At 49.0% G+C, this 22,833-nt stretch overlaps 1 protein-coding gene and 1 non-coding gene across 5 annotated transcripts in view; one reads left to right on the top strand and one right to left on the bottom strand.

Moving 5' to 3' along the window:
* The window catches only part of DSCAML1 (DS cell adhesion molecule like 1), a 361,106-nt gene that overhangs the window by 29,856 nt on the left and 308,417 nt on the right, over positions 1–22,833 (top strand). The gene's annotated exons all lie outside the window — the stretch shown is intronic.
* On the bottom strand, positions 2,095–2,168 carry TRNAG-UCC (transfer RNA glycine (anticodon UCC)). The gene has a single exon. It is a non-coding gene; the product is annotated as a tRNA-Gly (tRNA).

Raw genomic sequence — 22,833 nt, 5'->3', positions numbered from 1 at the left:
AAGTACAAGGAAATGAGATTCAGAGAGGCCAAGTAGTTTGCTCCGGGGTACACAGCTTCTCAGTGGCAGAGCCTATGCTTGGACCCAGAGCTTTTGTCCCCAAAGCCCAAGCTCCATTTTGTTAACATACTTCAATGACTTCACCCTGAAGGCTGACCCAGGGACTCACGACAATTACTCTTTCTCTCATCAAAGCAGTTGTAGAGAGGAGAAGGCAACTGATCCTTAATTTTGTTGTTGTTGCTTATTGTTTGCTTTTATGGGGAAGGGAACATCCAATTCAGACTCCCTCAACTTCCTCCTCTGAGACCAGAGAGAAAAATCCACCTTCAGTGTCTATAGCAGTCCCCAACCTTTTTGGCAACAGGGACCGTTTTTATGGAAGACAATTTTTCCACGGACTGGTGGTGTAGGGGGCATGGTTTTGGGATGATTCAAGCATATTACATTTATTCCTATTATTATTATGTCAGCTCCACCTCAGATCATCAGGCATTAGATCACAGAGGTTGGAGGACCCTGCCTTAACAGACCCTTTGAAGGTTAGAGATTACAGGGAACCATTTTGAAGCAGCCAAGGAATCCTCTCCTAAGTCAGATGGCTTAAGGTGAAATGATAATCATAGTGATAGTAATAGTAAGAAAATGAGTGATCAGTGATTGAGATCTTGTGTGATAAGTGCTTTTCATGAGTCATTCATTTCATCTTCATAAGTCATTCATTTCATCTTCATAAGTGTCCTATGTAGTAGGTGGCATGATTAGCTCCATTTTGCAGATGAGCAGTCTGAAGCAGGGAAGCCAGTCCCCTGCCCAAGGCCACAGAGGGCATAGTAGGGCAGGATCTGAGCCCAGATGGTTTGATTTCAGCTCTTAGAGGTGCCCTGGGTCACCTTGCACTGGACCCTGACGTCTGTGTCATCTTTCACTTATGTAGTACTCTCAGGTTTATAAAGCCAGTTCACAGGCAGCATCTTACTGAATCCTTCCAACCCATCTGTGGGAGACACATTCTTAACCTCACTTAAGAAACCAGGCTTGGGGGGAGCAGAGGGGCCCCTCCCAAGGTTACACAGCCAGGGAGAGGTATACCAGATCTCTGGTTTGATGCTCGCATCCCAGAAGCTCTTGAGGCCCCCACCTGGAGCACATGCTCACAGCTCCCCAGCACCCCTTCCTGTCTCCCTGCAGGCGGGCTGCTCTGCATTTGCATGCCAGTTGGTTGGTTCCAGAACCATCAGCCACGGCTCCTTAGTCAAGCAGAAATGTCTGTGTTCACAGGTGCCTCTGGCGGCGTGTGCATGTGTCGTGTTTTGCTTTTCCATTTAGTTCATGGCAGGTGCTGCATTTCCCACGCACCCACTGGGTGAATTTCAGGAGATTTAAGACAATTGCAGATGAATGCTCTGCCCTGGGATCACGCCATGGCAGTGGACACAGAACAAGCAGCATTGTTTGCTTAAGTTGGCACCTCTGTAAGTTACCCTGAAATCAGAGCAGAATTCTTTATAGAAGGTTATCCTACACATAAATCATCATTAGAATACCTCATTTTTGCTTAATGCCTACCTAACTGTGCTAGAGTCTAAAAATGTGTGTTTAGTGAAGTCAAGGGTTGCAGGGAAATTATAGGGTTTTCAAAAACCCATTTGCTTTGCTGGTGCTCACATCAGAATCAATCTTGCCTTTAGTTCTCAATCTCATTGCAAACATGCAGTATGGCTCGCCGAATTCTGGCATTTAATGTAGGGTAGCATTTATTCAGAAGAAGCCAACGGTGCTTACAGAATGGTAGAGCTATGTATAGATGGCACTTCCTGCCAAGCCTGTGATTTTGAACTCTGTTGAGTATCAATGAGACTTCGCCGCCAGAGCTGGAGCCACGTGGGATGGGCCGGAGCAGAGGCCAGCGGTGGGAGGGGAGCTGGCATTCATCACCCTACAAGCCTCACTGCACGAGCACATAGTAGGTGCTCAGACAATGATTGTTGAGTACCTGGAGAATGTTTAACCAGGAAGGTGACTGACCTTTGGATTAGGTTGTAAGTGAAATGGGTTTTTTTTGGTCACACTGCATACCATGTAGAATCTTAGTTCCCCAACCAGGGATTGAACCTGTGCCCCCCTGCAGTGGAAGTACAGAGTCTTAACCACTGGACCACCAGGGAAGTCCCTGAAATAGATTTAAATGATGGGAAAGATGTGGTCCTGTGGCTGCTAGAATAAAGCCTTCATTGGCTCCTGGGATGCCCGACATCTGCCGGACCTACTTGCAACCCCTTTGTGGTGCAATGATGCTGCGTAGCAAAGCTGAAAGGGTGTGGGCTCTGGCCTCCGAGATACCTGGGCTCAGATACTGTCTTGCTCCTTGCTTACCATGTGACCTCTGTTAAGTTCTTTAACCTCTCTGAGCTTCAATGTTCTCACGTGAGAGCAAGAGAAATTGTGTGCTATAGGGAAAACATATTTTCCATGTACAGTTTATATTTTTCAATATAGACCTACTTCCTATATATAGATCCTTTCTCTATATGTACGTTTTCCATTTTTCCTGGCTCTGAGCAGGCACATGATTAACTGTACCAAGATTAGTCATCTTCTTGAGACCCAAAAGGTCTCTGTGAAGAATGAGATTCTAGGAGTGAGCATCCAGGTGTGAGCATTGTCTCGTGTGTATACAAAAGCGAGCATCCAGGGATGAGCGGCCAGGGGTGAACATACAAAGTTGAACAGCTAGAAATAAGTATGCAGAAGGATGGTCTTGGCTCTCATTACCCTGGAGGTCACTTGACCTTCAGGGTGAAGGGCACAGGATTAGAAAGGTCAGGAGACAACTCTCATACGGAGGCAGAGGCAGGGTAAGCCCTTCGTGTTACCCTGCATGGCTGACGGCTGCTCCCTAACATTTGAACCTTGGCTTTTGTAGTCTGGGCTTCCCTTGTGGCTCAGCTGTTAAAGAATCTGCCTACAATGCGGGAGAGCTGGGTTTGATCCCTGGGTTGGGAAGATCCCTTGGGGAAGGGAAATGCTACCCACTCCAGTATTCTGGCCTGGAAAATTCCATGGATTGTACAGTCCATGGGGTAGCAAAGAGTCGGGACACGACTGCACGACTTTCACTTTCACTTTGTAGTCTACCTGGCATCTTGCTGTGCGCAGAATCCTCAGGAGTTTAGGCATGTGCCTTTTGGGGATACTGAGCCTGCCTTTTGTAATGAAATGCAAAGCCAGTCAGAAGCAGGAACAACCCTCTGCCTTCCAGTACATGGGGCACGGGGTGCCCAGAGGCTTCCTGTAAATTGGAAATGTTTTCCTCTCACACGTGGAGATTCCCTTCTTCCATTTCAAGGTCAGGGCTTATCTTTAGGGACCTGGGATCCCCAAGAATCTGGACAGTCAGCTGGGAAACGGATGAGAGTGGGAGACAGAAGCCTGTGATAGCGAGTGGCAGTGTGCAGTCAGGCGTCGGATAACCTTTGTCCTCTGTGCTGTGTTCCATTGGGCTCTCGGACTTTGTGAAGCAAAGGAATCCCTTCTGAGAGCATGTGGCAGGGGTCCCTCTTCGCTGCCTTTCAGAATGGGACACAGAAAAGGAAAGGGCTCCTATCTGGAATATTCCAGAGCCTTCTGTCCTGACACAGGCTCAGGGACACAATAGTGAGACATTCAAGGAACTGTAGTTGTTCCCCTCAGTTCTACGCCCAGGAAGAGGCACAAACTCCATTGGACTGTTCCCGGCAGTGTCAGGTCCTACACTGACTTCATTCCCTGCATCTCTCTAGGTGGCTGTGTTGGCGTCAGCAGCAGTCAGGTGGTTGAATTTTCAGTTCATTATTTAATCTAGCAAATGTTTTTTGAGCACTTCTGTGTGCAAGATGCTGTGTTATATAGACAGTGATTCCCAAGGGTCTTTGCTTGAGGATCTCGGGGATGTGAAGAAATTCCTCTTCCTGCACACCAAAGAAACTCATATTAATTAAAATAAATATGTGTGTGTGTATACAAATAATGTGCACGGTGTAACTTGTACATATCGACTGTGCACACACATGTACTCACACACTCATATTCACTTTTCCATGCCTGTGTAAAGGGGTGAAAGATTCACCTATAGAGACCAGAAGCACCCCAGAGCAGGGTCCAGGGCAGACACCTTGGCCCATTGTCTATAGGAAAGTGCATCACCATGGGAGCATAAAAGTCAGAAGTGTGTCTGGGTGCATATTTGGGTCTGGGCCGTTCTCCTGAACAAAGAGAGCAAATCCTTATTCCCTCCTCAACTCCTCATTCAGCTCACAGTCTTCTGGGTTGGGCTGTGGGTGGCCCACGTGTTCTGAATTTCATGGACAGTTTTGGATGGATCACGATTTAATGAGGCCTGTTTGGTCCAGGGAGGGTGGACGGAAGCCTGGAGGATATGGGACATGATCTGCTTATCTGCAGAGGACTTGCTGTCTAACAGGTGGGATGAACTGGGGACACAGGTGAGCCCACCACGAGGCAGAATATGATGCGCAGACGCATGGCCTCTGGGGACTCAGAGGCGGGGACCCTGTCTTCTGTTATTAGCGCAGGAGCCGTGCAGGGCGGCAGTTCCCATGGGCCATGGAGGATGGATGTTTTGGCAGGCAGAACTCCTGCAGGGGAGACAGTTTTAGACCTGTCAGCTCTCAACTTTAGAGTCGCCTAGGGAGATTGAAAAAAAAACAAACACCAATGGCCAGCCCAACCTCAAACAATTAAGTCAGGATCCCTGGGGGAAGCCCCTGGCACCTGTATTCCTGAAAGCCCCCTGGGTGAATTTAGTGAGCAGCAGAGTTGCAAACCCCTGTTTAGGAGACCATGGTGTGGGGGAGTGGATGTAAAATCCAGGAGCACCAAGAACAAGGCTGCACTCTTTGTGGGGAGAAGTCTAGTTTGGCCAGAGCTCAGAATCCACGTAAGGGTAGGGTATGGTTGACGGTGCATTGAGTTGTGTGTAACTGAAGGGCAGTGGGGAGCCACTGAGGATTTTGACTAGGAATATTCTGGAAGGACTTTTGGGAGTTGGTCTTCTATGCTTAAGGATGTTCCTGGAGACATGGCGGTCATCCTTGCTCAGCCTCCTGGAACCAAGGTCAGCCCTTGAATTTCCTAGGAACGATCACTGGGCCTCCTTCAGGCTGATGGGCTGTCCCTCACCCTACACTCTCCCTCTTTTTCCTGCCGCTCCCCAGGCCGCTGTCCCATAACCCAGTGCACTGGCAAAGTGGACGTGGGCGCTTACCAGTGAGGCCTATGGGAGGAAAGGTGATGTCACACCCAGAGTTTAAGCAGGATGGGGATCTGAGGCAGGCTCGACATTCTCTTTATAATACGTGTGAATAAATTTAGATTGTGCTTCTAGAGTTTACAGCACACTTTATGTATGTTCCACGTTGACTCATCACAGCTCTGTGTGAAACCGATACCCCCACTTACAGGTGAGTAAACAGAGGCTCAGAGACTTTCAGGAACCTTTCTCTGCTGCCTCTCTGATTTCTCCTGTACTTGGGAGAAGGAAACCCTTGGGACAGAGTAGGGAGCCCTTCGGGCCAGCGTTTATTCAGCCACTGGACTGCGGGCCAGACGGTATGCCAGGCACTGTCACAGCGGTGACCTCATGTTTTAAAGACAGAATATCTTTTCTGTTTCCTCATGGTCTGTGGCCCAGGAAGAATGGGAAGATACTTAGCTTCACCAGCAGTGATACAATTGGATAAATAAAACCACAGGACCACTACTCCAGGTCTGTTTGGGCAGTGTACCTCATCAAGGCCCTTTTGTATTATCTCTTTTTATTCTTGTGAGAGATGGCATCACCCCCACTTTCAGATGAGGAAACTGAGGCTCAGAGAAACACCTTTCTCTGGCCAGGTAGCAGAGTCAGATGGCAAGGAAGACCATGCTGTGTGGAATGCATTGACACTGCACGGACTCCTTGTATGGAGTTGGGGGGACAGTGATAAAACACACAGCATTGCCTTGCCACTATGAAGAGCAGTATGGAGGTTCCTTAAAAAACTAGAGTTATCCTATGATCCAACAATCCCACTCCCGGGCATATATCCAGAGAAAAATTAGAGTTCTAATTTGAAAAGATACATGTACCTCAATGATCATAGCACCAGCATCACAGTAGTCAAGACATGGAAACAACCTAAATGCCCATCAAGAGATGACTAGTTTAAGACGATTGTGTATGTATTACACACACACACACACATACACACACAGAGGAATATTACTCAGCCATAATAAAGAATGAAATAATGCCATCTGCAACAACATGGATGGACCTAGAGATTATTATACTAAATGAAGTAAGTCAGACAGAGGAAGACAAGTATTATATGACATCATTTATATGTGGAATCTAAAAAATAATACAAATGAACTTGTATACAAAACAGAAATGCACTCACAGACATAGAAGACAAATTTAAGATTACTGAAGGGAGGATAAATTAGTAGTATAGGATTAATGGATACAAACTACCAAATATCAAATAGATAAGCCACAAGGATTTACTGGAAAACACAGGGAATAATATTCAATATCTTGTAATAACCTACAATGGAAAATAATCTGAAAAAAATATATAACTGAATCACTATTGTACACCTAAAACTATTACAATATTAAAAAACAACTATACTTCAATTAAAAAATGTCTATATAGTATCTGCTGTGTGCTAGGCACTATTCCAACTATGCCTATCCAATTCAAATTATTCAATTTGTATAAATTAACTTGTGTAGTCCTCCCAATATCATGTTATAATAGGTAGAATGATCATACACCCATGGTGGATTCATATCAATGTATGGCAAAACAAATACAATATTGTAAAGTTAAAAAATAGAAAATAAACTAATTTTAAAAAAATTTTTAAAAAAGAAAAATTTATTATTTTTATCTTTAAAAAAATAAAATAAAGTTGAAGGAAATGAGGCACGTAGAGGTGAAGTAACGGGGGTGGAATGACAGGAAAGCTATGACAAAGCTAGACAGCATGCTAAAAAGCAAAGATCACTTTGCCAACAAAGGTCCATATAGTCAAGGGAATACGTATAGTTTTGTATGGTTGTGAGAGCTGGACTGTAAAGAAGGCAGAGAAATAAAGAATTGACGCTTTCAAACTGTGGTGCTGGAAAAGACTCTTGAGAGTCCATTGGACTGCAAGGAGATCAAACCAGTCCATCCTAAAGGAAATCAACCCTGAATATTCATGGGAAGGACTGATGCTGAAGCTGAAGCTCCAATACTTTGGCCACCTGCTGCAAGCAGCCAACTCAATGGAAAAGACTCTAATGCTGGGAAAGATTGAAGGCAACAGGAGAAGAGGGTGACAGAGGATAAGATGGTTGGATGGCATCACCAAAACAATGGACATGAACTTGGGCAAACTCTGGGAGATGGTGAGGGACGTAGAAGCCGGGCGTGTTGTAGTCCTCGGGGTCGTGAAGAGTCGGACACGACTAGGCAACCAAACAACAATGACTCACCTAAGGCCAGACAACTAGTAAGAAGTGGAGTGGAAAGTCCATCCCGAGCCACCTGGCCCCAGAGCCCACTCTTCACTTTTCAACCATACCACCCATGTCTCCTGTTTTTCTGTTCCGGGCTGTTTCCCTGGACTGGGTTAGGGGTCGGGAGGGAAAGCCCAAAGGGAAGCTCCAATATGGGCCCTGGGTGTGCAGATCCGAGGCAACCTCATCTGGAGGGAGCATGTCCAGGTGTGAGGACTACATCTGGAGGCCAGGTGTCCAGGTGTGACCCCTTTAAGGACCATTCTGCACTCTGCCTCTTCCCTCTTTCTTTCAGATCATTTGTGTAACGGTCACCAGCTCCCCTAGAGTCTGGTAAGGATCAGGCTGGAAAGATGGGGAGGGGCCTAGGGTCTCAGTTCCAGCTCTCTCACGAAATGATTTTATGCTCCCTAACTGGATGTCAGTTTCCTCACCTATAAGTGAAGGAGCTAAAATGGATGATCTCATAGACCTCTTCCAGGTCGGTTCAATTTAACAAATTCTACTGGGCTCCACATGTCCTCCATCAAACAGTGACAGGTCTGTGTCCTGGGGAGACAGGCATGTTAATAAATGAGGTCCAACACGTATATTCCTTAAAGAAATTCTTGCACAGGTGCAAGACAGGAATTGTCACAGCAGCCGTGTTTGTGATAGCAAAACAACAGAAACCAATATGGATAAATTAAATCTGTTATATTCCAACAATGAAATACTATACTGCAGGGGAAACCCATGAACCAGAGCTTTACAAATCAACCTGGACATGTCATTGAAACATGCTGAATGGAAAAAGCACAGTGCAGAAGGATGCGTACATTATGGTACTATTTGCATAAAGTTTGAAAACATGCAGAACAGTATCCTGTGTTGTTTCTGGCTACATACATATGTAGCAAAAGTACCAAAACACGCAGGAGAATGATAAACACCATATTTAGGGCAGCGCTTACCTCTGACGAAGGAGGCAATGGGCTCACAGAGAGAAACATAACTGCTTTCAGAATGTCTTAGTTCTTAAAATGTTTCTTCTAAAACAGATCACAAGAACATATAGTCAAAGTAAGCTTGGATATTTTCATATTATTTTTTTTCCTTTTTCTACAAGCATGATATATTTCATTAGAGAGGTACCCATTTCATTAGAGAAGTACCCATTTTAACATCATAGGCGAAATGCCAGGAGAGGGATGAGGTTACAGGCTGGGTGCCTCTGTGATAGTCTGGATCTGGGGTACTGGGAGCAGAGAGCAGAGGTTGGTGGTGAAAGTGAGATTTGGGGGCTGATCCTGGGGGGCCTGAGTTGGTGGGATTGGGGAGGGGTGAGTACACAGCCCGCATCTCAGCTGTGCCCTCCGCGACCTAGTTCCTGCCACCTCTGCCTGGGCCACCTTGGCCAGGCTTCGTGCTCAGCAGCTATTAAATGACAACAATGAAACAGTGTAAATATAAGAGGGGGAGAGATGTGTCTGCCTCTGGATCCCACTGTAATCCGTTTCCGACTTAATGAGAGTCTGGAGACCCAGCATGAGGCCGCTAAAAATTAAGAATACCGGGGGTATTCCCTTGCTGTCTGATTTCTGAAGCTGGGAACCAAGGAGCATCCTGGCAGTCTTTCCTCTGTCCTTCTGTCCTGAGGGGCAGTTGATCAATGTCAGAGGCCAGCTGGGTAGGGACAAATGACTTGGGGGTGGAGGAGGGAAGTGCTCAGGTAATTACCCATTTTGAGAAGTCTACTCCCAATTCCAGCTCAAATTACAAGAGAAGGCTGGGAGCCCAGGTCATATCAACAGGGAAACCGGAGAGTGAAAAGTGATCTCCCGGTGCTCCTGGGGCCTGGAGGACATAGGGTGTGCTGGGGAGAGGGCAGGCAGGGATCACCAGATGCTGCCTTCTAGAACACTTAGTTCTATTCCAGTTTGCCTGGAAACAATGATTTCCCCTGTCCTGCCCTTCCTCTGCTTCCCTGACCCTCTTACGTACCCAATTTCCCAGGTGGCACATGCAGATGGTAGAATTGATTTGTCAGGGCTGGAAGGGGCCTTGGAAGCCCTGGAGCCCAGCCGCCTGCTCGTTATATAGATGCCCTTGGTAGCCTTGAAGGAGCTGGGACCCAGTCCTCAAGAAGCATCCCACTGCAGGATGAAGGCAGATGTCGCTCTCAACAAGGTGGATCTGGGGTGAGATTCCCCAAGGTCTGGAAGGTTGCAAGACGGTCTAGCATGTGTGTGTATCAGGGTGTATGTGCAGGACAGCGTCTGTAGCTTGTTTATCATAAGCAGGCAGATAACAGACGTGTTCCTGAAAAGCGAGGTCTCAATTCTCATCTGAATACAGAGGAGTGCTCTTTTTAGGAAAAACCTTGAGGTGATGTTGGCAAGCAAGGGAAGAGTTGGGCAGGCTCTGCTGGTAGGAGGAGACACCGGGACAGCCTTTCTGGGAAGCAATTTGGCAGTAGGTAGCTGAAGCCGTAAATGTCCATACCCTTTGGACTCTATCTTTGAAAAGTAACCAAAGATGGCAATGAAGATTTCTGTTAACTGCTGTGTTATTTACAAAAATAAAAAAAAAAAAAAAAATCCTACACATCCAGTGATAGGAGAATGATTAAATAATTAATCATACAATAATAGAAATATTCTAATACATTTCCAATTACATGAAAAAAGATCATAATATGATCTTAAGTTGCAAACACATTATATACGTACGGCAGGATCCCAACTGGTTAAAAAATACACACACACACACACATTCACGCTTGTGTCTTAGATAGATATCTTGACCTACTTCAAAGCTGTTAGTGATTGCTATGGTTCTTTCTGGGTGGTGAGATTAGGAGTGATTTCTGTTTTCTCTTTTATAGTTTTCTACACTCTGCAAGTACATTTTGAGAAGATTAAATGTGAAGTGGTTTTGAAAAGCCATATTTAAGTATAGGTATCTTGCAAAGTAGCTGCTGCTCTTGCTTATTTAGGAAGTTCCTCCTTTATAAAGTTCCTTCTTAGGTTGGGCTAAAATCTTCTTTCATGAAATTCATCCCTTAGGTCCTCACCCAATCCCTTGCCCACCCCCAGACTTCCACAGAATTGCATAGTTTCCTTCTCTCTCTGTAGTACCCTCTGTAACAGGACAGCTGCCATCCTCTCCTGTCCATCCCCCATTCCCCCAGTGTCCCATCCCCCTGGCTCATGCAGCCTATTTCTGCAGCAGGCCCTTGTATATTTGATCTGATCTCATTGTATCCTGCGGAGAAGGCAATGGCACCCCACTCCGGTACTCTTGCCTGGAAAATCCCATGGATGGAGGAGCCTGGTAGGTTGCAGTCCATAGGGTCGTTAAGAGTCGGACACGACTGAGCAACTTCACTTTCATTTTCACTTTCATGCATTGGAGAAGGAAATGGCAACCCACTCCAGTATTCTTTCCTGGAGAATCCCAGGGATGGCAGAGCCTGGTGGGCTGCTGTCTATGGGGTTGCACAGAGTCGGACACGACTGCAGAGACTTAGCAGCAGCAGCAGCAGCATCGTATCCTGAATACCACCTCTGGTCAAACTCCGGTTTGTCAATGTCTTTCTCAAAACCCAGACTCAGAGTGAGTGCCCTGCACCACAGATGGTAGGAACAGAGGGTTCAATGACACCCTCACCCCCTCCTTGGTTGGAACATGCTGTCTTCACTAGTACAGCCTGGGATCTGCTTTTTTATTATCCACTTACGATGTTGGCTGCTTCTGAGCCTCCTGGCCCTCAATAGCCCTGGGCCCTTTAACCTGAATTTCTCAACTTCCTCATTTCTGACATAGGAATAATAATATTACTCCATAACCCATATATCACGCGGATGGTCCCTCCTCCTAAAAGCTCTGAAAGTTGTCTCTAATTTTAATTCCACATCCTTGGGAATGTATCGTGTCCTTCCCAAGATGTCTACAAATTCTGGGAAGGTTTATGGTCTCATAGTATCACTGACTCCTGCTTTCCAACTATTCTGAATCCCCGTTCTTTGCCCTGTGTTTCAGAGATGCTCTTTCTCTGTCCTGCTGCTGACCAGATGTGACCTCAACCTCCTTCCTAATTTTCACAAAAGTCCCACCCTCACATAGGTCCACATGTATCTTGTAGACCTTTCTATGAGCTTTTGGGTGACGTGGACTGCAGAAATGTACCACAGTACCTAAGGGTTCATTGGGCACCTGCCATGTTGAGTGACCTTCCTCCTGTCCCCAGCTCTGAACCTCTAGTCCCATCTCTGAGAGGAGCTCAGCATCGCTTTTCCCTTTTCAGCTTCCTAAATTAATCTTCTAACAGGGAGGATTCAGAGAGTCACTAGAATCTTTCACACGATTTCAGGGAGTATGTTGATATTGATGTATATTAATACCTTTTTATTGTTTTAGTCGCTAATTCATGTCCGAATCTTTGCAACTCCATGGACTATAGCCCGTCGGGTTCCTCTGTCCATAGAATTCTCCAGGCAAGAATACTGGAGTGGGTTGGCATTTCCTTCTCCAGGGGATCTTCCTGACTCAGGAATTGAATCCGTGTCTTCTGCATTTCAGGTGGATTCTTTACCACTGAGCCACCAGGGAAGCCCCATATTAATATCTTTAAAAGTGAGAAAACCCAGGAGAGCTGATTTGCTTCCTCTCCCTCCTCTGATGCTTTACCAAAGAGCAGGGCACTCCTGCTCCCAGGACAAAGGGCCTTTCCCCAAGGTGGTAGCAGGTGTAACAGAGACTCCAGACAAACTGGTGGCTGTGGTTTTGGTGAGAAGGGTACAGGTGGGATGTCTCATCTTAATGATGAATGGCCAATAGTCTGTCAGTCCATGACCAGATGTGCCTTTGATACCATAGTTTCAGCCCCAACACTCAGAGTCTTCCTACCCTACCTCAGGCGGGGAAAAATTTACAATCTGATTTTGTGACTTAATGAAAAGGGAATGTCAGAATTCCTCAAGAATGTTGAAAAAACAAAATCAAGAACTCGTTAAAATGGCTCGTTTTCTGTTTCTGACTTGACTCTGCAATTTGATTGTAGTCAAGAGGAGACTTTGTCTAGTTGGCATTCCTGAGCGAGTGGGACTCTTCCAAAGGCAGGAAGCTCTGATGTAGGGGAGAGAGAATACGCTGGAGGAAGCAGGAGACTGGGACTGGGTCTCAAATGGGTCTCACTTTGGGCAGTTACTTACTTCTTGGAACTGCCTCATCTATTGGGTTGGGCAAAAAATTCACTCAAGTTTTTGTGTAATATTGAATGGAAAAATCCAAATGGGCATTTTGATCAACCCACATAAAATGCTAATGGGAGTTATTACCTTACTGGTGTTATTTCCTTGGCTATACCTACCTGATGCTGGAAAGATTGAAGGCAAAAGGAGAAGGGGACAGCAGAGGATGAGATGGTTAGATAGCATCACTGACTCAATGCACATGAATTTGAGCAAACTCTGGGAGATAGTGGAGGACAAAGGAGCCTGGTGTGCTACAGTCCAGGGGGGTCACAAAGAGATACATGTGACTTAGCGACTGAATAATACCTACCTTTGGAGAAGGCAATGGCACCCCACTCCAGCACTCTTGCCTGGAAAATCCCATGGATGGAGGATCCTGGTAGGCTACAGTCCATGGGGTCGCTAAGAGTCGGACACGACTGAGCGACTTCACTTTCACTTTTCCCTTTCATGCACTGGAGAAGGAAATGGCAACCCACTCCAGTATTCTTGCCTGGAGAATCCCAGGGACGGCAGAGCCTGATGGGCTGCCGTCTGTGGGGTCGCACAGAGTCGGACACGACTGAAGCGACTTAGTAGTAGTAGTAATACCTACCTTAGCCAGGAGCCCCAGTCAGCTGCTAATATTTCCCTGGGGGATCTGCCTCCTTTCTTTAGGGCAGTTCTTCCTTAAATCTCTCTTCTATCATAAATTAGTATTCACATAATCCATGTTCCCTCTCCCTGGTCTTATGAGTGTTATAGTTTTCCTTACCAGCCCTGGACAAATCTTTTGGGACTGCATAGAGAAAGAAGAATTAAACTCAAGTCCTGTCTAGTGACTTACAATAGAAGTTACTGAAGGCTTTTGAGGCTTTGTTTCCTTGGACAGACAGATCACAGAATTTGGAGCCCTAGGGCAGTGCTTCCCAACTGTTTTCACTTTTCATCATGAGTAGAACAAAGATAATATCGACCTGGCATATTGGGACAAAAGAATAAGGTTGCCTACAATGAGAGTGACTGGTTCTCACGGCTGGTGGTGAGGCTTTGCCTGCCTGGGACCCGCCCTGACTCATCTTGAGCTGAAGCAGCTCGGCACACAGGTTAGCCACCTGTGAAGTCACGAGGAGACCGTGGGGGAACACAGTGGGTAGGTAAGAAGGTACCTGTAGGTGGCGGTGGGGGGTCAGTTTGGAAGCTGTGATTTTCAGTGGGCAAGAAAGTGCCATGATGGTGCAGAGCAGCCCTGGTAGCTTCCCCATGGCCCCTTCTCTTTTTCTTCCTCCTCTGTCTCTACATGACTCCTCCCAAAGGGACTTTAATTATAAAGTCAATGTTTTCAAGAATAGCTAAAAGGAGGTGAGCCAGCGAGCTGTCACTAGTAGCTTTCAAATCCTCGTTTCTTCTGCCAGTGGTGGAGAAGGAACCATCCTGGCCCATGGTCCTTCCTTCACCTACTTTCTAGGACGGTATGTGTGTTGATCCATCTACCCGCCCACCCATCCATCTCCACTGCACCCTCTGGATCTGGGCGCTGGGTCCTGGCCCTCAATATAGTCATAGCTCAGGTGACAGTTGGGGGAAGCTTTCCTTCTCAAGGAGAATTTTCGACATGAAGGTGGGGAAGATCAAGGAGCAGTGGCTGTTTAGGGGAAAGGGTGACGGAGACAGAGTGACGGCAGTGAGCTGAATTAATTCCCTGGTGTCAGATTTAATGAAGGGCTGCCTTCTGTGCTGCCTCAGAAAGGCACATCATGGAGTGATCGGTGCTGGATGCACGCACAGCTCCAATTAAGAGTTTCTGCATCTCGCAGGGCCTGGGGTGCCTTTGAATCTCTAGACTAGGGGGCTTTTGGCCCCCTCCCCCTTCCAGGCATGCACAGCCCTCATCCAAAAGTCAAGGATCTTTGCTTCTCTTAAAGGGAAAGGACTCCAGGATCTTTTTTAGCTGTGCACATACATCTCTGGTGACCCTTTCCTTCTCTCATCTCCCTTAGTTGTCCTTAGGTGAGGCCCCAGCCTCTCCTTTGCAAACAGTGCCTATTCACTTGGCCCCCAGTGACTGAATCCTACAATCACAGAGGCTTGGCACTGGGAGGGGACCTGGCAGAGTCCCATAATCAGTGATAGTTGGGACTAGAACCGGGCTCTCTGAGGCCATCTCCCTGGCTTCCATCTCTTCTGGCAGCACGCAGGGTGAGCCACAGCTGCATCTAAGCCCCACTAAGTCACATGTCCCAGCTGCCAATTCAAAGTGATGCCCACAGCCATGGTAACTTAGCCACGTATCACACTTGACAATCAACAAAAGTGTACACTCCCCATCTTATGTTGTATGTGCTGCGTTGAAAGCCAGGGAGATACTCGTACACTTGGGTTTGAGTCCCAACTCAGCCACTAACAAATATGTGACCTTGGGCAACTTCTAGTGCTTATCTTCTCGAAGCCTCCTTGTCTCGTTTGAAAATCAAGAATAATAACACTTATTGCACAAGTTCACGACAGAGTAGACTCTCATTTTGTGGATAAAGAATAAGGATCTGAGATGAAGGGACATGCCCCCAACAGAGTGGCAGTGAATGGCAAAGTGGGAACCAGAGCGCAGGGCTCCTCTGTGCTGTGTTTGCACCACCTTTTGCTACAGTGATGCTGCCATCCTCCTCCTCCTCCAGCATCCTCATCGTCCTCTCAGATACCATGTGTTGAGACTTTGCTTTGGTCCAAACCCTCTGCTGAGTGCTTTATAGATTTCATACCATTCGAATCTGACAACAAGAGGGAGATAGGTATTAAATGTATTCCCATTTCACAGTTGAGGAAACAGAGACTCGACTGGCTGCATGGCCTGGGGTGAAGAGCTATTGAGTGCTCTCTGTGGGATTCACAGCCGGGACTGCTGGGCTCCCCACCCATGTGTCCCCACCCCTCCTGCCACCGTCCTGGGGTCACAGCTCTCCAGGGACAGCTGTGGGCTGAGTGACGGGACAGGCTTAGGGATTGGCTCTCGCTGGCTTATGTATCAGGCTCTGTGCTCGTCCAGGGTGGAGAGGTTGGGAGGGGGGACCTGCCCGGTCCTCCTGGTGTCCTTGCTTCTCCACTGGCCCCACACGACAATACCATTCCTGACTTTAGAACTTGCGGCATTTCCCAATAGGGACAGAAATAGGCATCATCTCCCCTGTTGTCAGAGTAGAAAACTGAGGCCCAGAGAGGAAACAGCAGGCTCACACAGAGCCTCTAGCAAACCCCAACCTGCGGGCTGCCAGACCCCGCCATCTGCCCAGGTCGCTCTGCTGGAGAGTCCTGGTCCTGGTGAGCAGCCCCAAAAGACACATTCTCTGCCTAATACTCAAAGAAATCATTGTTCCAGCGGCCTGCTTATGGTGTACTTCCTCGATGTGTCCTGGGCCGAGGGGTTGGGATGAAGCCCCTTGAAAGAGCTGGCATCCTTTCCTACCCGCCCCCCACCCCACAACCAGGGTTCACTCTCCTAACACTTCATCAGGTAAAATGCTGCTGTGAGATAACATTCAAAATTATATGTGCTCCAATGGCTTCCTCTTTATCGATGGGACTGCTAATGAGACCCTACTGTGAGCCACTAGAGTAGACGAACACAAATCATTGTCCCGCCCTGTAGGTCTGGACTGATGAAGCTTTCCCCTTCTTGCTTAGCTGTGGTTTTGATGATGAACTTCTCTTAGCTTTTATGGGTGTGAGTTCAGGCCCCTGAGGATTCAGTGAAAGAGGTCTCCAGGAATCAGAGCTCCTATCTCCTCTACCCTGGAACTCAGACTTTTGATCAAAATGAGAAAGCTTATGCTAGAAAGGGAGACTTTGCCTTCTGTAATACACACTGGATCCTTTAAGTCACACGCATGCACGCACACACACAGAAGAGGTTCGTGAACTGGTGGTGTTAAATAACAATTAGGTCAATAATGCCCCTTGCAAAAACCTTTTAATAAACTACATCCATTGATAATTAGCCCCTGTGAGAATCTTAGTCTGGGAAAGCCATGATGGAAATTGGATCCAGACGCAGACCCAGCACTGGGAGTTGAGACTCTGCTTTCTCAGGAAAACCTTTCCCTGTTCAGCTCTACTTGGGAAGGACAGAGTCACAGCCCTGGGTCAATTTCTGCAACTCCTTTTGCCTTGACCTTGAACATGGATGCTATCTTTTCCCTGTCTGGGTCTCCATTTTTCTCCCCAGGTGGCTTCAGGGATGGCCAGGGAAGCTGTGAATTGAGGACCTGTTTCTGGCTCTGTGGCTGAGGGCAGAGTTTGGCACCAAGAGAATCTCTGAAAGAGAAGTGCTTTCTGCTGCTTGTCCAGGGCTTCCCAAAGAGGTGGTGCCTTCTCTTCTTGCTGCTCTTCTGCCCAATCCCAGAGATGGTGCCCAGGCATGTTACAGAGAGAAGTAGCTTGAGAGGGGTGAGAAACTGTCTGAAATAATTCCATCCTTCCCTGGAGACTTGGCGTGAATTTTATCTAATCACCATGGCAACAGATAAAAAAAAAAAAAGAAAAAAGGTGTGAGCATATCGCCTTTGCTGTGATAATTCAGATTTATATATTCAGATCAGATTGGAGTTGGAGATTTTTTTTTTAAGGGAGCAGATGCAGCAGAAGGTGTGACTGCAAATAATGTAGCACAAATGTTTGATGATCCTGCCCTTTAAGAAGTGGAACGCAGTTTCCTGCAGTTTTTCCAGAATATAATTATTCCATCAAACCCATTGCAATGAGGACTCATTATGGGCCTGGATAATGCAGAGTCACGTCCGTGCCAACAACACGCCTGCGCACACACAAACACACACAAACACACATGCATGGGTAGCCCCCGCCCCCAGCTGCTGGCCTCCCCAAAACAGAAACCTCGGAAGGCGCCCAAAAAAGGCACGAGGTCTCAGTAAGGGAAGGCTGTAACCAAAGGGCCAGGCAGGACAGCTCAGATTCCACCCCCGAAGGGAACAGAGTCCCAGCTGATGCGGGGTGAAGGGCCCCCCTTCTCCTGTCATCCCACCCACGTGAGCCTCCTGCCATTTTACAGCATGTAAACCCTCAGGGGGCAGGCACTGGGGCTGCATGATCTTGCTGTACAATGTCTCTCCAACCTGGGGGGTTAATTCGGGTATTTTCATAAAGTACATGGTTCTGTGCATTTGTTCAAGGTCCCATCTGGTCTGAACGGGTCTACTGACTCCCGGGCCAGGCACTTTTCTGGTAAAGGCTTCATCTGGGGATTGGAATCATCTCTTGCCTGGGAAATCCCACGGCCAGAGGAGCCTGGCGGGCTGCAGTCCATGGACATGACTGAGTGATTAAACCACCATCACCACCAAGACTCACACTGTTTTCTTTCATCCTCGCCTTGCTCACTCTGGGGAAGGTGGGCATGCATGCAGTGGCCCATGTGCATGGCAGCATAGACACACCCAGGAGACATGTCATCAGTGTTTCCTGGGCGTTATCTACCCCTTCTCTGCCTGACACGTGTGCCCACAGGTACCACCTTTCAGTGGCCGACAGTTTCTCTAGGTCTCATGGTCTCGAACCATTGGAAGTTCCACTAATGGGATCACCTTCATAATCCACTGCCCTGGTGGAGACGCAGTTTTCCTCCCATTCTGCCGAAGGAGTAGAGACACCCCCCGCTCGGCTGCGCCCACCCCAGGCCCCACAAAGACACAGGTGTCTACCTGCCCAGACCAGCCCTTGCCAGATCCCCCCAGGAAAGAGTCAGCGCAGTGCTGGGGCAGGCAGCAGGATGGGGAGAGTGGGAGGAGGGAGACGGAGCCCCTTAGGGCTTAGTGGGGGGGCCCCCAGCTCTGCTCCCACTTCTTGCTGGGGGATGCATCCTTCCTCATTCTCTCTCCTCCCCTGAACCGACATGTCCCAAATGAGAAACCCAGGTCACCAAAGGGTCATGGGCCTCTTTGGGTGCAACACAAGAATACAGACATAGGTGTTCCAGCTTCTAAGCTGCCACTCCTCGTTGCCTGTTGTCAACCACACCAAACCCTGCTGTGTAGACTGTGGCCAGACACAGGCTTGTTGCCCTGTGTGCCATGTGCCCCCTCAGGGTCTGGCCTGGGTTTCCGCTATTGTGAAACCCACCAGAACTCAAGTTTGCACAGCCCCATGGGGCTGTCTTTTCTAACACCTCCCGTTCAGCCGTCCTTCTCGGGGTGTAGCCTCAAGTCTCCCCACTGGAAGGTGGGTTCTTTCCATCACTCTGCTGCAGGTCACACGCCCTTCATGCCCAGGGAGAGCTCCCGGCAGACCTGCCCTTCCTGCGCTGCAGCTTAGCCTGAGTTCCGGCCCATTCAGAACCCCCAGGAGTAGGCTGGGTTCATCCGTATCTGGGCCTCAGCATCTTGCCAGGAAGGGTCCAGGTCGCCCGCTGCCGCCTCCCCAGCAGATGGGCTGGTTCTTCAGGCTACAGTCTGCTGCCCTCTCAGCAGACTGCTCAGAAAGTTCCTTTTCCCATAATTTACCTGAGATGTCCAGGTGACAGGATGCAGAGCGCTCTAGACGTGGGGCCAGTCCCTGCCCCCACCCCTCACAAGGAAATAAAGCTGCTTCTCAGGGACGGCTCACTCCCCCCGTGCACACCACCCTCTGAATGGGAAGAGGCAGGCAGCAGATTGTTTGTGTTCAGTGTGTAATTTATTTACCTGGGAAGGCACAGTTCCGTGGCAGCATCTGGTTTCCAGCATGTTTCTAGGCTCTTATCCTGGCTCACGCCCCATCTGGCTCAGAGGAGACCAGGGAAATAGGGTGGGGGGTCTGGAGGAGGAATCCTTAGTCCTAGGCTTCATCTTTCCCCCTCCTGCATCCTTGGGCTGTGGGTCCCCTCTGGGAATGTGCATGTCCCACCTACCTAGGGCAAGGCTGAGGAAGACTGCAGAGCCCTCCCTTGGAGCCCCACAGGACCCCCCAGGGCATATGTGAGGGTTGGTCCTGGGCTGTAGGAACACAGAGCCAACTGAAGCCAGATCTGACCTGCTCCGCCCTGCCAGCGGCTGGGCGTACGCAGTGGGACCCTGAGAAGTTACTGCCCATAGCACCCCTGCCTCTCCTGCTGCCCCCCACAGTGGTGGGTGATGGTGATTGAGATGGACTGGGAAGGTGTAGTTGATGCAGGCCCTTCTCAGCCTCCCTAAGGCTAAGTCTCCCTAAGTGGGTGTTCAGAGGGGAATCCAAGTCTCAGATCTTGGACATAGTAGTTGGGGTGGACTCCAAGCAACACCACCAGCCTGGGTGGAGTCCCAGCCCTCCTCTCCTCCAAGCCCCATCCATCGACAAAGTGGACTGCAGACCAGAGAGGACCTGGGCCCTGTGTTCTACACTAGCTGGATCCTGTCCTCTGTTCTGAGCTACTCCAGGAGCGTGTCGATGGCTGGTGACCAGGGAGAATCAGGTCTTGTGAAAAAGCTGGTGGAATCAGACTGTGTGGGTGGAGACAAGACTTTGAAGGACATGCTTCCAGCCTCCTCTTTAATGGGAGGTGTGATCAGAGGGGTAGGGGAGCAGGCCTACCTCCCTTGTGTAACACGCTTCAGGTGGCAGGACCAGTGGGCAGGAATCATGGGGAGGACAGAAGTGCTTCAATACCAACATGGTTTTTCTAACAAAGTGCTCAAGCAGTGGCTTGGATTCCCTGGTAAGGTAGTGAGCTCACCACTACTGAGGGAGTCTAAAGCACAGCCAGGTGGTAAGGTTAGTTACCATTTACTGAGTGCCTTCTCTGTGCCAGGTGTTCTTGTTCTATATTCACTTTCTCTGAATAACACGCTAGAGGTATCATTGTCCCCATAAGGCACTGGTGGCAGTAAGCTCAGAGAGGTTAAGTAATCTGCCCAAGATCACACAGCTTATAAATAAACAGAGCAGACCTGTCCTGCTGAGCCTGTGCTCTTCCTGGCACTTTATGGGGCTTGTGGAAGGGAAGCCTATGGTGTGGGGGAAGGGGTCACCAGATGACCTCTAAGAACCTTCTTACTAAAGATGTGGTGGCTGACTTCACAGGGAAGTCATTTTTGCTTAACCCTTTGCCTCTGGTCACCTGGTGTTTCAGTCTGACCTCAACACTTAGGCTCTCCTGGACCTTCAGGGCATGGCTGCAGCAGCTTATAAGACTCTCTCCCACAGGGCACTGGATTCCGGACACACCACAGTGGTGTGAGTCGGGCCTCATCCCTCTCCCATGTTACCTGAGGGACCTGAGGTCTGAGGATCTGGGTGGTCTGTCCTAGATCTTGAGGCCCCAGGTTCCATGACTAGGAAGACCTCTGCCTCCTCAAGAGTTCAGTTTGCCCTCTGACTGCCCTGGGGTGCCCGCCTGTCCTTCCTCGGGACAGCTCAGTAGGGTGGGCTATTTTTATTTGTTCAGTTATTTCTTTCTGATAGGATGGGTTTTCGTGGAGCCACCTGGAACTCCAGCCCTGCCCTTGGCGTCTGTGCCAATGGTGGGCTGAGGGGCGGGGAGAGGGCGGTGAGTGCTTAGTGATTGACTGACCCCTGGGCACCCAGGTCACTGAAGTCCCCAGGCTGCTTGGCAGGGGTTCATAAGTACGCCCTGGCCAGGATTACATCAAGAAGTACCTAAACTCTGAGGAAACCCACTCCCAGGGTTGAGGGTTTGGGACTGATGAAAAGAGAAAAACTCTATTGCATCAGTGTTGTTATGGGGAGAAGGACTCTAGATCGGGGAGGTCGGGGTCTGGAGCGGGGGCCGCAGGAGGGAATAAGAGCCATCATAGACTGTGGGTGTGGGATGGAGCGGGGGTGGGAAGGAGGGAGATGGGCAGAGAAGGCGACAGGGTGGCAGGGGGCCTGGCGTCGGGGCCCTGGGTGTGCAGTGTGGCCTGGCGGCCCTTGGACGGGGTTTCTCTGTTCACTCATCTGTCACTCACTGTGCGCTCTCGGGAGCCACCACCCAGAGGTGAGACGCACCTAGCAAACGCACAGACTCTAAGCCAGTGTCATGCGCCGTGTTGGAGGCATGTCCCAGGTGCTTAGGGAGCCCTGGCAAGAGAGGATGAGGGCACTAGGCCTGCCCAGGGAGGGAGGTTCCAGGAGAGGCCTGACGTTTCTGCTGAGTCCTGAGACAGAAGCAGAGCTTGTCTGGTGAGGAGGGGACAGGACGGGTGCAGGCTGTGGGAACGGCACTGTGCAAGGGGCTGGAGGCAGAAGAGAGCGCCCTGTGGCCCCAGGTTGCCAACAGCATGCTCAGAGCTGCCCGGGGTTCTGAGGAGGAGGCAGCATGATCGCATGTCTGTTTCAGAAAGACGCCCTGATGGCAGCAGGAGGGTGGCTTGGATCTGAGGAAACCAATCCCACTCCTGTGGGCTCCCTGCACCTCCCTGGGTACCCCTGTGCTTCCCTCAACCTCCCGGCTCCCTGTGACAGGGCCTGGGGCACAGACAGGGAGCCCCAGAGCCCTCTGCCAGGGCACTTCTCAGCCACACCACCAGCATGGGACCCAGGTGCCCCTGGCTGCCTGACCTTTGGCCTGCTCCCGAAGGCCCACATCTGTGGTGCCTAACATGTCTGCAAAATGCTGCAATATGATAGCACAAATCCACTTTCGTAGTCCTTACTGTGGACCTGGCACTGTTCTAAGCACTTCACAAGTATTAATTAAATCGTCAGAGTAACGGTATGAGGAAGGTGCTGGTTTTTTTTTTTTCCTTTGGCTGTGCCATGTAGCTTGCAGGATCTTCCCCAACCAGGGATCGAACTTGAACCCTCTGCATTAGGCGTGTGGAGTTTTAACCACTGAACCGCTAGGAAAGTCTGAAGAAGGTGCTCTTATTATCCTCACCTTACAGATAAAGACCCTTGAGGCACAGAGAAGTTAAAGGGCTGCCTGGGTCGCACACCAGTGGGGACCTGCCTCTAGGCAGTGGAACTCAGAGTCTGCTTGCTTGGTTGACTAAGTATCGTGAAACAGAAGATAAGCTCTTTAAGAACTAGCCTGTTGAAAAGGGAGGGAGATGCTGGCCGGATGTCTTGCATGGGTGACATGAGTCTCTCTGGGGGCCGATG

This window comes from Giraffa tippelskirchi, chromosome 11, assembly GCF_054371585.1.
Source record: "Giraffa tippelskirchi isolate mGirTip1 chromosome 11, T2T-mGirTip1v1.2.pri, whole genome shotgun sequence".
Lineage (NCBI taxonomy): Eukaryota > Metazoa > Chordata > Mammalia > Artiodactyla > Giraffidae > Giraffa > Giraffa tippelskirchi.
Note: the sequence above shows the minus strand (reverse complement) of the source record. Positions and strands in the feature narration are given on the sequence as shown.